We start from the raw sequence: 12500 nt of genomic DNA, 5'->3' as shown, positions 1-12500 counted from the left end.
ATGCGTACACTTTGTATTGCGCGACTCCAGTGCTTACCATATGAGCGATAAAATGACTTTTGCCTTGAATATTTAGGCGATCGAAATGTTATGTTAAATTGTAATGACAAGGGAGGTCTGGAGCTGTGAGTAGGCGTGGGATTTGTCACATATGGTTTAGGGGCCGACATATCTCTCCCTCAATGCCGTACCGGGAGGCAAGGTCGGTAGCAGAAAGCAGCGAACGGCCAACTGCGTCCAAAAGGGATCGCACGGGCCGAAATCCCGGGATGACTCTTTTGGTTTGACGCTCCAGCGCCACGTCTGGAGGTACTGCCCTTTTCTCTCTTGTTTAAACATTCTGTCAGCGCATGCGCAACCAAAAAAAGATGCTGTTTTTATTTTTATTTTTTAAGAAGGAATTGACATTTCAGTTGATTGTACAGGCATAAGCGTAGATGTAAGAACCTTGCGTGTCTGGTGTTCTGGAGACAGAGGTGAGAAATGGTTTCGTGCAGACTGGGACGCCTAAAATCGGCTTTGCTGTAAACTTGGCGTTTCACGAGTGAAGTTGTCTCTCTGGCCTTTCTGTACACGAATTCCAGCACCTACCGATACAATTTGGGCAACTTTTGAAAGCTAAAAACTTCAATCCATGCTGTATTTTGATGGTAGGACTGGGTGGCCCGGCACTTAAAAAAAACCATGAAATGACATGCGGGGGTCTTCCCTTGTGATGGAATGGCAGAATTACCCAGAATTCTTTTGGGCATGAACGAGGCAACTTAAGAAGCACGAGACTGTCCCTCATCAAATGGCTGAAGCGCGACCGGAGGAAAAAGGGAGAAGAACTTTTTTAGCCAGGTACTAAGAAGTAGCCCTGGCCTGCGCTGTTAATGTAGATGTTTGGTTCCTGAAAAATTTTTTCTCATAGAAAATTCGCGACAAAATAGTGCTTTTTTTGCTGTTATTCTTGTGGCAGTGAACTGGCCTTTCGTCTGTCGTTCTTGTCAAAAGAACGGTATAATGTAAATAAGAGAGTACTAACTAAAGATTTACATTTGCAGATTACTTAAGGCAAACTCTAATAAAGTATATGGTCTCTATCAAGAGATTATAAAGGTAAGAGAAGTAATCCCTCATACTGGCCCTATTCCCATCGTAATCCCTCTTAGGTTATTTTTAGATGATATCAATTTTCCCGCGGATAATGTTACCGCGCGCGTGACGTGGAAGTTTCGTGGCGGAGGGAAAGTGCAGCAAATTCTGTACGATGCCACTCTCCGTTTTCAAAATTGAGTTTTATGGCCTGATGAAATTCATTGTGTGCAAGATACTGGTTTCAAACATACATCCTTGGAATTGCTTAACTGTCTAGTTTACAGTGATACCAATTTGAAGAATTTTAATCTATCAAACCGTGTTAAATAATTTTGACAGATGCAGAGTCCCCTAAGAAAATCGAGAACGCGTTGACCAAGTCAGGAATATGCGATATCTCATTGTGTACAAAATTCTGTCGCCTATAAAACTCGTTACTTTCTAGATACAAGATGCAAAGATATATCCGCATTCAAATCGCTTAACTGTGTTGTTTACAGTGACACTAATTTCAACACTGTCCAATGTACGAAACCGAGTTTAATAATTTTGAAAGATGCAGGTATATTAACATGCGTGCTTTGCAAATTGACTTCCATGCGATACCACTTGTTCATACATTTTTATCGCACTGTCTGATATCCGTCTAATTTATGAATATCTAAGAATTAAGTCGTCAGATTTTAATCCCGCGAAGAAAATCAAGAACGCGTTAACCAAGTCAGCGATATATTACTTGTTGACTGTAGTCTGCGAATTGCCAATGTTTACAAATTCTGTCGCTTATAAAACTCGAATCCTTTCAAGATACAGGTTTCAAACATCTATAACTGAAATCGCTTAATTGTCTAGTTTTCAATGATACCACATTCAAGGTTGTGCCATATACGAAACCGTGTTAAATCTTTTTTTAAGGAGACAGCTATATTTAACATACGTGCTTTTGCAAATTCATTTTAATCCGATAACACGGGTTCAAAAATTTTTATCGGACGCTTGATTCACGTTTTCCTTTCATGTTTGGTACTGTTGTAGAGCTCTATCTGTCTACTTTATCACCATATAAGAATTAAGTCATCATATTTTAATCCCGCAAAGGAAACCGAGAATGCGTTTATTAAAGTCAGAGAGATCGTACTTATCGACTATAGTCTTCCATTTGCCATTCTGTACAAAATCCTGTCGGTTACATAACTCGTTCCTTCCAAGATAAAGGTTTCAAAACATAAGTCATTGTAATCGCTTAACTCTGTCGTCAACAAGTCACGTTCGTCCATAAAATGTATATACGCGTTTGTCTCAACATCCTCCGCCATTTTTGTTTGATGGTAAATCGCGAACGACGCGAATCATTGCGTGGGAATTCGCTCAGCTGTCAACATTGGTAAAAATGAGGACATGTGATTGGCTATCAGTTAACCCTCGTGGGAATACCGGATCTCGCAGGAGATCTAAAAATAACCTAAGAGGGATTACGATGCGAATAGGGCCAGTATGAGGGATTACTTCTCTTACCTTCATAATCTCTTGGTCTCTATGCAATACGTGCATTCAAAATTCCTTCATCATGATATTCATAGTATAAAAGTCTGTTTTTGAAGGATTTTCCTGCTACTGCAAATGAAAAACAACCAAGTTTCCTCTCCGATCTTCTTCCCATGATGTTCGCGGAAATTACATTCAGTCCCTCAATAAACGTAGAACAACCTGTTATGGTCTTATTTCTCTTTCTTATTTCAGTATCAGCCAAGTTATTGAATGCGCTTCCTTCTTTTATCCGTACTGACCGAGTTAACAGGTCTTAAAATGAGAATCCTGCATGGCCGCATTTTTCATAACTGCTTTTTTTAAAAAATGACCGTTTCTTAAGTATTTCATATCTCATAATTATTGATCCGTATGGGCCTATGTATTTTAGCCGTAAATGTAATGTCCGGGAGATATTAACTCTTGTATTACTCTGAAATTCGAGATGAAAGAAAGTTTAGGCCTATGTGTATGTTGCCTTTAGCAAGGCGCATGCGTACACTTTGTATTGCGCGACTCCAGTGCTTACCATATGAGAGATAAAATGACTTTTGCCTTGAATATTTAGGCGATCGAAATGTTATGTTAAATTGTAATGACAAGGGAGGTCTGGAGCTGTGAGTAGGCGTGGGATTTGTCACATATGGTTTAGGGGCCGACATATCTCTCCCTCAATGCCGTACCGGGAGGCAAGGTCGGTAGCAGAAAGCAGCAAAAGGGCCAACTGCGTCCAAAAGCGATCGCACGGGCCGAAATCCCGGGATGACTCGTTTGGTACGACGCTCCAGCGCCACGTCTGGAGGTACTGCTCTTTTCTCTCTTGTTTAAACATTCCGTCAGCGCATGCGCAACCAAAAAAAGATGCTGGTTTTATTTTTATTTTTTAGAAGGAATTGACATTTTAGTTGATTGTACAGGCATAAACGTGGATGTAAGAACCTTGCGTGTCTGGTGTTCTGGAGACAGAGTCGAGAGATGGTTTCGTGCAGACTGGGACGCCTAAAATCGGCTTTGCTGTAAACTTGGCGTTTCACGAGTGAAGTTGTCTCTCTGGCATTTCTGTGCACGAATTCCAGCACCTACCGATACAATTTGGGCAAGTTTTGAAAGCTAAAAACTTCAATCGATGCTGTATTTTGATGGTAGGACTGGGTGGCCCGACACTTAAAAAAACAAAACTATGAAATGACATGCGGGGGTCTTCCCTTGTGATGGAATGTCAAAATTACCCAGAATTCTTTTGGGCATGAACGAGGCAACTTGAGAAGCACGAGACTGGCCCTCATCAAATGGCTGAAGCGCGACCGGAGGAAAAAGGGAGAAGAACATTTCTAGCCAGATACTAAGAAGTAGCGCTTACGATGCAAAACTTGTCTTTTCATTGTTAACAATAGCAAGATATCGGGACCTAAGCGATCTGTTAAGATCACCGATCGTTTCACATGTACCTCCGCAAATGTCATTTATTGCATAACCTGCACGTTATGCAATAAATTATACATTGGTGAGACAGGTAGACGACTAGGTGACCGATTCCGCGAACACCTTCGCGATGTTGAGAAGAATGACAAGGATGCATCCAAGCCAGTCGCTCGCCATTTCAATCTGCCTAACCACTCCAAAAAACACATGGCTATCTGCGGCCTTTCCCTACATCTAGGTACGACGGAAAGCCGCAAGAATCTGGAACAAAAATTCATCTTTCAAATCGGCACCCTTAATCCTCACGGTATTAACGAACGCTTTTCATTTAACTAATATATTCCTATTTTTCACGTTGCCATGTTACCACCAATAGCGTAGCTCCTACTCTACTATAAAAACTACACGTAACCCATAATCCCTCGATTCGCTCTGACGAAGGGCTAACGCTCGAAACGTCAGCCTTTAGAATCTCTGTACCGTGGCCAATTTACATTATCAACTCCGTTGATAAAACCAAATTTTTGTATACTAAGAAGTAGCCCTGGCCTGCGCTGTTAATGTAGACGTTTGGTTCCTGAAAATATTTTCCTCATAGAAAATTCGCGACAAAACAGTGCTTTTTTTGCTGTTATTCTTGTGGCAGTAAACTGACCTTTCGTCAGTCGTTCTTGTCAAAAGAACGGTATAATGTAAATAAGAGAGTACTAACTAAAGATTTACATTTGCAGATTACTTAAGGCAAACTCTAATAAAGTATATGGTCTCTATGCAATACGTGCATTCAAAATTTCTTCATCATGATATTCATAGTATAAAAGTCTGTTTTTGAAGGATTTTCCTGCTACTGCAAATGAAAAACAACCAAGTTTCCTCTCCGATCTTCTTCTCATGATGTTCGCGGAAATTACATTCAGTCCCTCAATAAACGAAGAACAACCAGTTATGGTCTTATTTCTCTTTCTTACTTCAGTATCAGCCAAGTTATTGAATGCGCTTCCTTCTTTTATCCGTACTGACCGAGTTAACAGGTCTTAAAATGAGAATCCTACATGGCCGCATTTTTTATAACTGCTTTTTTTAAAAAATGACCGTTTCTTAAGTATTTCATATCTCATAATTATTGATCCGTATGGGCCTATGTATTTTAGCCGTAAATGTAATGTCCGGGAGATATTAACTCTTGTATTACTCTGAAATTCGAGATGAAAGAAAGTTTAGGCCTATGTGTATGTTGCCTTTAGCAAGGCGCATGCGTACACTTTGTATTGCGCGACTCCAGTGCTTACCATATGAGAGATAAGATGACTTTTGCCTTGAATATTTAGGCGATCGAAATGTTATGTTAAATTGTAATGACAAGGGAAGTCTGGAGCTGTGAGTAGGCGTGGGATTTGTCACATATGGTTTAGGGGCCGACATATCTCTCCCTCAATGCCGTACCGGGAGGCAAGGTCGGTAGCAGAAAGCAGCGAACGGCCAACTGCGTCCAAAAGGGATCGCACGGGCCGAAATCCCGGGATGACTCGTTTGGTTTGACGCTCCAGCGCCACGTCTGGAGGTATATGCTCTTTTCTCTCTTGTTTAAACATCCCTTCAGCGCATGCGCAACCAAAAAAAGATGCTGTTTTTATTTTTATTTTTTAAAAGGAATTGACATTTCAGTTGATTGTACAGGCATAAACGTAGATGTAAGAACCTTGCGTGTCTGGTGTTCTGGAGACAGAGGTGAGAGATGCATATGGTTTTGTGCAGACTGGGACGCCTAAAATCGGCTTTGCTGTAAACATGGCGTTGCACGAGTGCAGTTGTCTCTCTGGCCTTTCTGTACACGAATTCCAGGACCTACCGATACAGTTTTGGCAAGTTTTGAAAGGTAAAATCTTCAATCGATGGTGTATTTTGATGGTAGGACTGGGTTGCCCGACACTTAAAGGGGCTAGGTCACGCTATTTTAGGTAATTTTGTTAATTATGAGCCTTAAACGTCAAATTGGCAGAGCAACGGTCTTTCATTTTCAAAATCAGGGCCACATAACAATTGAGAATGATTTTCCAGCTTTGTAAATGACATTTTAATATAGACTGATGTAATTTTGAAAAACGGAGGGCCGACGTTTTTCAAATTTACCCAAATTCAATTCATTTCAATCCTCTCCAGTTTTGTCCATCCATGTTCCTTCTTGTCTTCCCTGCGTTTTGTTAGAGATCTTCTATAGTTTTGAACAGTTATTTTGATATTTTAGTTAATTCTATGACCATTTGATCAGTGCTGAAATTGCCTAAAATTGCGTGACCTAGCCCCTATGAAACTATGAAATGACATGCGGGGGTCTTCCCTTGTGATGGAATGGCAGAATTACCCAGAATTCTTTTGGGCATGAATGAGGCAACTTGAGAAGCACGAGACTGGCCCTCATCAAAAGGCTGAGGCGCGACCGGAGGAAGAAGGGAGAAGAACATTTTTTTCCAGTTACCAACGAGTAGCCCTGTTGTGCGCTGTTAATGCAGACATTTGGTTCCTGGACAAATTTTCCTCATAGAAAGGTCGCGACAAAGTAGTGGTTTTTTTGCTGTTATTCTTGTGGCCAAAACTGGCCTTTCGTCAGTCGTTGTGGTCGAAAGAACGGTATAATGTAATGGCGAGACTGTGAGAAACTTAGCAGTGCGAATTGCGGAGCATTCAAATCCTCTTCACACCTCTGAATATGCAAAACACCTGCGGGAAAACCCATCACATTCTTTCACTTGGTGTGTTCTCTCCTCAGCGCGAACATTCCACAAGCGCAGGATCGTCGAGGGGCTAATGATACAACAACTGCGCCCCAGTTTGAACGAACAAGTTATTTCCTATGTGTCGAAACTTATCCCATCGGGAATTAGAGAGGATATATATGTACATGCGGCCGGTCATCATTTTTTAACCCTGATGTTTAGTTCAAACATTTTAAATTTTAACCATTTGATAACCTTTTTAGCCTTGTATTTAGAATATTAGAATATATTTTACTAAGCAAACATTATGGACATCATAAAACTCCTTAGGTTCTACAACATCAAATGATCGTTTTCGGGTTTTCGAAAGTTCTAGAATATCAAATGATCCCTTTCGGAGGTCTTAAATCTCTATATGTTCTACATTATCCTCTGTCCATGTTGTCAGTCTAAAATTTCTAAAGCTCCAAAAAAGGTAAGTCTTTTTGAGTGTTCCAAAATTTCTAAAATTTCTAGTTCTATAATATCAAACAAACCGTCTGGGGGCTCTAAAATCTCTAAAAATTCTAAAGTTCTACAATATCCATGGTCCATGTTGTGAGTGAAAATTTTTTAAAAGCTCACAAATAGGTAAAGTCATTTTGGGTGTTCTCAAATCTCTAAGATTTCTTACAGTAAGTTCAAGGATATCAAACAAATCCCTATGGAGATGCAAAAATTTCTAAAGTTCTAGGGTCAGGGTTAACCATAAGAGTGCAGTTTAGACGTTCTAGAACTCACTTAGAGACTCTAGCTATTCTGACTAGAACTCTAGACATTCTAGAGCCCACTGAGGGCAACATGTAACATGTCGGACTCTAGAACTTGGGTCTCTGGAGCTTAAAACTTTAGAACTTTGCACTTACGACCATTTTATCTAGAATGCTATTGAACTTTATATTGTCAGACGTTTTTAATTTATATTTAATTCAGCACTATATAGAACTCTTCTAACTGGAGCAATTCTAGAATTCTCAAGAACTTTCTAATGTCAAGACCTAGAGCGAATGAAGGAGCTTCATAAGTTTTTGACAGACTTTAGATCAAAGATAAGAGTGATTAGGGGTTCACAAGCTAGAATTTAGCTGTTTCTAAATTTCAGCAGCCAAACTCTTAACGAAGATTTGGAGCTACTGTGCCCGTTTCCGGCCACCTAGAGACACATTCAGTAACTCGCACGTATTTGCTACCGGAATGAAATATGTGCCACGCAAATACCATATACCCCTCAGTAATTATTTTGCTTGGAAGAACTTACGTACGGTCACTAGCCCATTTTTAGATAGCGAAGGGACTGACCAGTCGGTTTTAGTCAACTGAAAGTCGAGGGGTCTCGAGGAAATGTTCTATATCTCGATGGCCGGAAACTGGACTAGCTGGCCGGAAACTGGGCAACTTACTAGCTTTGCCAAAAATGTCACGGTCATAATTTCTATAATACTGGAGGAAGGCGGCCAACCTTTGAACATTATAAAGGTAGGTAAATGAACTTTATTTGATAGAAACTAATAAATTTTTGGTGCGTGTTCATGAAGTTAAACCGATTACAAACTATAAATGCCGGAAAATGGGCAACATGCATGTACTGTAATCTACTTTATTACACAGAACATGAGAATTGTATTCCATAAAGCTCATTTGTACAAATCTATACGAAGATTTAGATACAGCCAATCAGAATGGCGTACAGCTCTTTCACTTGTGGAAGTATAACCAATCAACGATATAGCGTAAAGGCCTTTCCAAGCCGATCACTCATGCATCTCGTGCAAATTGTACTTTGTTATCAAATTAAATTAAGTTTGCATTTGCTTCTATTGTTAGAGAGTTTTTGTTTCTAATTTGCGTTCAGAAAACTATTTAAATGAAAATTCTCGTCTTATGTGTAATAAACAGCTAACGACATACAAAGTGCTTTGTACGGAGTTGTATTCACTCGTTATTTGTGTCAAAAACTCCGTACGCCGCAGTTTCTATGAAAGTGCGGTATGTAAGTCCATATGTCATTTAAGCCTCCGCCTTTGGCTGCTCTCATGCATTTCTCAGAGTCTGATATGTAACAATAAAGCAATAAACAATAAACAATATGACGTAAACCATCCGTACGATTTCAATTTACACTCGCGTGGGCGAGTGGCAGAGCTCTAACTTCCAACCCTGCAAACCCGACTCTCTGTAATGAAGATATATGCAGCCTTCACACCACTTGCACAGTTTGCGATTAACCAAAGCTCCTTCAATGAAATGCATCAGCAAGTCAAACGGAACACGCTACGCCAAAGTAAATAACTACCAAATCTTGATCACCAGTATTGTGAACTGAATGCCAGAACCTTGGCGCCACTGTAATACAGCATCCCTTCTCTAAAGCCAGTTCGTGGTCTTCACCGCACGGCTCCTCATTCTGCCCGACGATAAGCTTTCCTTGGCCATTCAGACAAAAGAAGGTCTCGTACTTCGATGCGTGGACATGCCTTTCCACAGATGATCCCAAAGGTATCACAGCTTGAGAAAATCCCGTCACATTAGGTACCAGCGATGAATCGTAGAGCGCCCTCTTCCTTATAGGCGAGTCGGTGGGACCGTGTGATAAAGTCACCTCCGGCTGTTCCTCAAGTTTGCTGCTGTGGAATCCTTGAGTGAAGGTCGCCATGTTAAACCAAAGGCAGCCCAAGTTCGCGTCACTAGAGAGCGTGTAATAATTACTTACTATGTGGGAAAATGACCTTTAAGTGCAAGCGGTATTGGGTTACAGGCAGCCGTTGAGAACTTAAACGAGTTATAAGACTTTGTATGGGAAATAAAATATCGTGATTATAAAGCCTAAGAAAACGCTCAATTTAACGTTCATTCAATAAAATGAATAAAACTGACTCACCTCTGGTGCATTCTTGAGGGGCCGTAAGGGGGGGTCAAGCGCACAGTTCACGGCCGTTAAAAAATGAAAATCACGAAACACGGTAATTAATTTTCTTGTTTCACGGTTCACGGAAAATAAACTCACACTTGAAAAAGATTTGTGGCCTTACTCTATATATATATATATTTGTATTGGTTTAAGGGTTAAAAAGAGTTGACAGGCCTGCACGACTCCCTTGTACGTGGTCTGGTTTCTGTTGCCTTTGTCATAATTTTGCTCTCTTGAGTACATATTTGAATGGATGCCTCTTTTAGGCGGCTCCTGTAGTATTCATTTAGCAATGGTTTTTGCCCTATGAGGCTTTACATTTGAATCTCTATACTGCTGTGTGATACGTTTTCTTCCAAGAAAATAGTTGGTCTCGAAAGTAATGTTATTAGTTTCTTGGTGTTGATTTTCTCAGCAGTAATGTGAATGTGACCTTTAAATATGGCGTCTCGCTTTCGACCGATATATTCATCGGCGGTAGAAGCGAGTGATCTTCCTTTCTTAAATGTTTGACCCGGGCCCGGGTTCGTTTTGTTTTTTTTAAATTTTTTCACTCGTTCTTCTGTCTTCTTCAGCGTGTTTTGGTTTGTGGCCATGGTCAGTAGCTGTCCTCCTTGAACCTCTGGAGTTAATTCGTTCTCGTGGATGCTCTTTTGATATTTGATGCCGATGTCTTTAGGTCGCTTCTTTGTCGAGGCATTAAGATAACCCGACTCTAGATGGAAGTTCTCTGGCATATTATTTGGTCAGGCAAGACCGCGGTTTCGATGCTATCATGTGGATCTCATCAGTTGCCGATCGCTTGATTTAAGGTGAAGAGCTTTGTCTACAAAAACCATGTGTGTTTGTCTCTATTTGTACTCGATGGAAGGATCGAACTTGCTAAGTTCTGATTGGCTATAGAATTCTAGCCAATGGAGTTAATGTGTTTTCGATCCATGTGAGCGTAGCTTGATGTTGTGTTTCTTTAGAAGGCTGGAAATGAAATAAAGATTCCTGATGGTTGGTGTCAAAGGTCGCGTCAGCTTATTTTTGGAACTGATATCATACACTACGCAACCGGTCATACGAAACCCCTTTGTTTGTTGTCACGCAAGATGAAGAAAACCGACTTCGTAGCCCTTTGTAGGGTCTACGTAAGTAGCCGTTCACGGAAAAAGGGTCGTTTTCGTGTTTGTTATCACGGATATCGGAAAATTATTTCTCTTTTTCACGTATCACGACAATCATATCATTAACGGTTCACGAATTTTAATTTTTTTATATTACGGATCACAGAAAATAAATTCGGTCGATCACGTTTCACGCGAAACCCCCTTACGGCCCCTCATTCTTGTGCGTTTTGGTGCTTATTTTACCGTTTCGGGTATTCCGTGAGATCACTGTCCTAAGACGAAGTTCGTGAAATTACTATCCTAAGACGAACTTCGTCTTAGAACAGTGATTTCACAGAATACCCGAAACGGTAAAATAAGCACCAAAACGCACAAGAGAACACCAGAGGGAAGTTTTATTCATTTTATTGAATGAACGTTAAATTGAGCGGTTTTTTAGGCTTTATAATCGACGGTATTTTATTTCCCATACAAAGTCTTATAACGCGTTTAAATTCTCAAAGGCTGCCTGTAACCCAATACCGCTTGCACTCAAAGGTCATCTTCCCATTAGTTAATAATTATTACACGCTCTCTAGTGACGCGAACAACTTTAATGGACTGCCGGTGGTTAAACCTCGCTCTCAGGGTCTGTCTTCTTTCCTTCCCATAAAGCGAGAAAGCCTGGGAATGAAGACCTCATTGCAACATGGAGGTTTTGATTGTCAGTCATTTTGTGATAAGACTGGTTAGGACAGATTGGAAGTTTGTGGTTGGAAAATTTGAAGGATAGGAAAACACACTTAACTAATTTCATTGTGGAAATTAACTACGTAAGTACCACCAAGCGGAGTAATTTCGTTTTACGATATAGGACTGAGGAAGTTATATCATTGGTCGACATTTTGTATCGATCCAGGTAAACTCTCTCACCATTAAGTTTCAGAATTCGATCACCAAGCTATAAAGTTACTTTCAGTTATGCGGAGTTATAAGGATAAACCGTCTACATATTAAACATAATGTGCATAATCATTTTATCCTGAGACTTGATCATGTAATAATCACGTCAAATCGCATTTGCAGAGTCATTTTGTTTACGTTCACGAAGCCATTGCTTGACCTGACGGCATTTGGCATCCATTTGGAGGGACAGTGGTAAGTTGCTCATTGATACTCATTTGTTAATGGACAAAAAACAACTAATTTATGCGTAATCAACCAGTTTTGATCATTTTTTATTCGCTTCCTGTTATTTTCTCTGTACTTTGGGTTAAAGCTACAACAAGTTGCAAAAATACTATCTCTCACACAGCAGCCCCCCTCCCCCCCTCCCCCCTCCCCTTATCAGTGTTGCTAGCAAGACAATTATTAATTTACCTAATAGTATCTCTCACACTGCAGTTCCCCCACCATCAGTGTTGCTAGCAAGACAAAAAAAATGTTGGAAACTTAAATAGTCAACATTGAAAGGGGGAGAAGGAAGGGGAAGTGAAAAAGGTTTAAATTCTAGATATGGCGGGTATTGGAAGCTAGAAAAGGTGTTTTTTAATGAAAGGGTCCTCAACAATTTTGCAAGTTGTTCTAGCAACTACATAACTTATGTCGGTATTCCTTTCACCGGGTATGCCACAGTCAATCAGTTGTGAGTGATGCTAATAATATTTATGCTAGGCCGCCTTTGTACTGAGTACATGTCTAACAAAACAGGTGTTA

General features: G+C 40.3%; 2 protein-coding genes across 2 annotated transcripts in view; one reads left to right on the top strand and one right to left on the bottom strand.

The window, feature by feature from the left end:
- LOC137972582 (ER membrane protein complex subunit 1-like) overlaps nt 1-12500 on the bottom strand; it is a 164335-nt gene that overhangs the window by 16575 nt on the left and 135260 nt on the right. The window lies entirely within an intron of this gene.
- The window catches only part of LOC137972389 (uncharacterized), a 28990-nt gene continuing 28414 nt past the window's right edge, over nt 11925-12500 (top strand). Inside the window, exon 1 of the mRNA XM_068819089.1 lies at nt 11925-11942. The gene's annotated coding sequence lies outside the window, so the exon portion shown is untranslated. The remainder of the gene's footprint in view (nt 11943-12500) is intronic.

Source organism: Montipora foliosa, chromosome 10, assembly GCF_036669935.1.
Source record: "Montipora foliosa isolate CH-2021 chromosome 10, ASM3666993v2, whole genome shotgun sequence".
Classification (NCBI taxonomy): domain Eukaryota; kingdom Metazoa; phylum Cnidaria; class Anthozoa; order Scleractinia; family Acroporidae; genus Montipora; species Montipora foliosa.
This window is presented reverse-complemented; position numbering and strand designations above follow the sequence as displayed.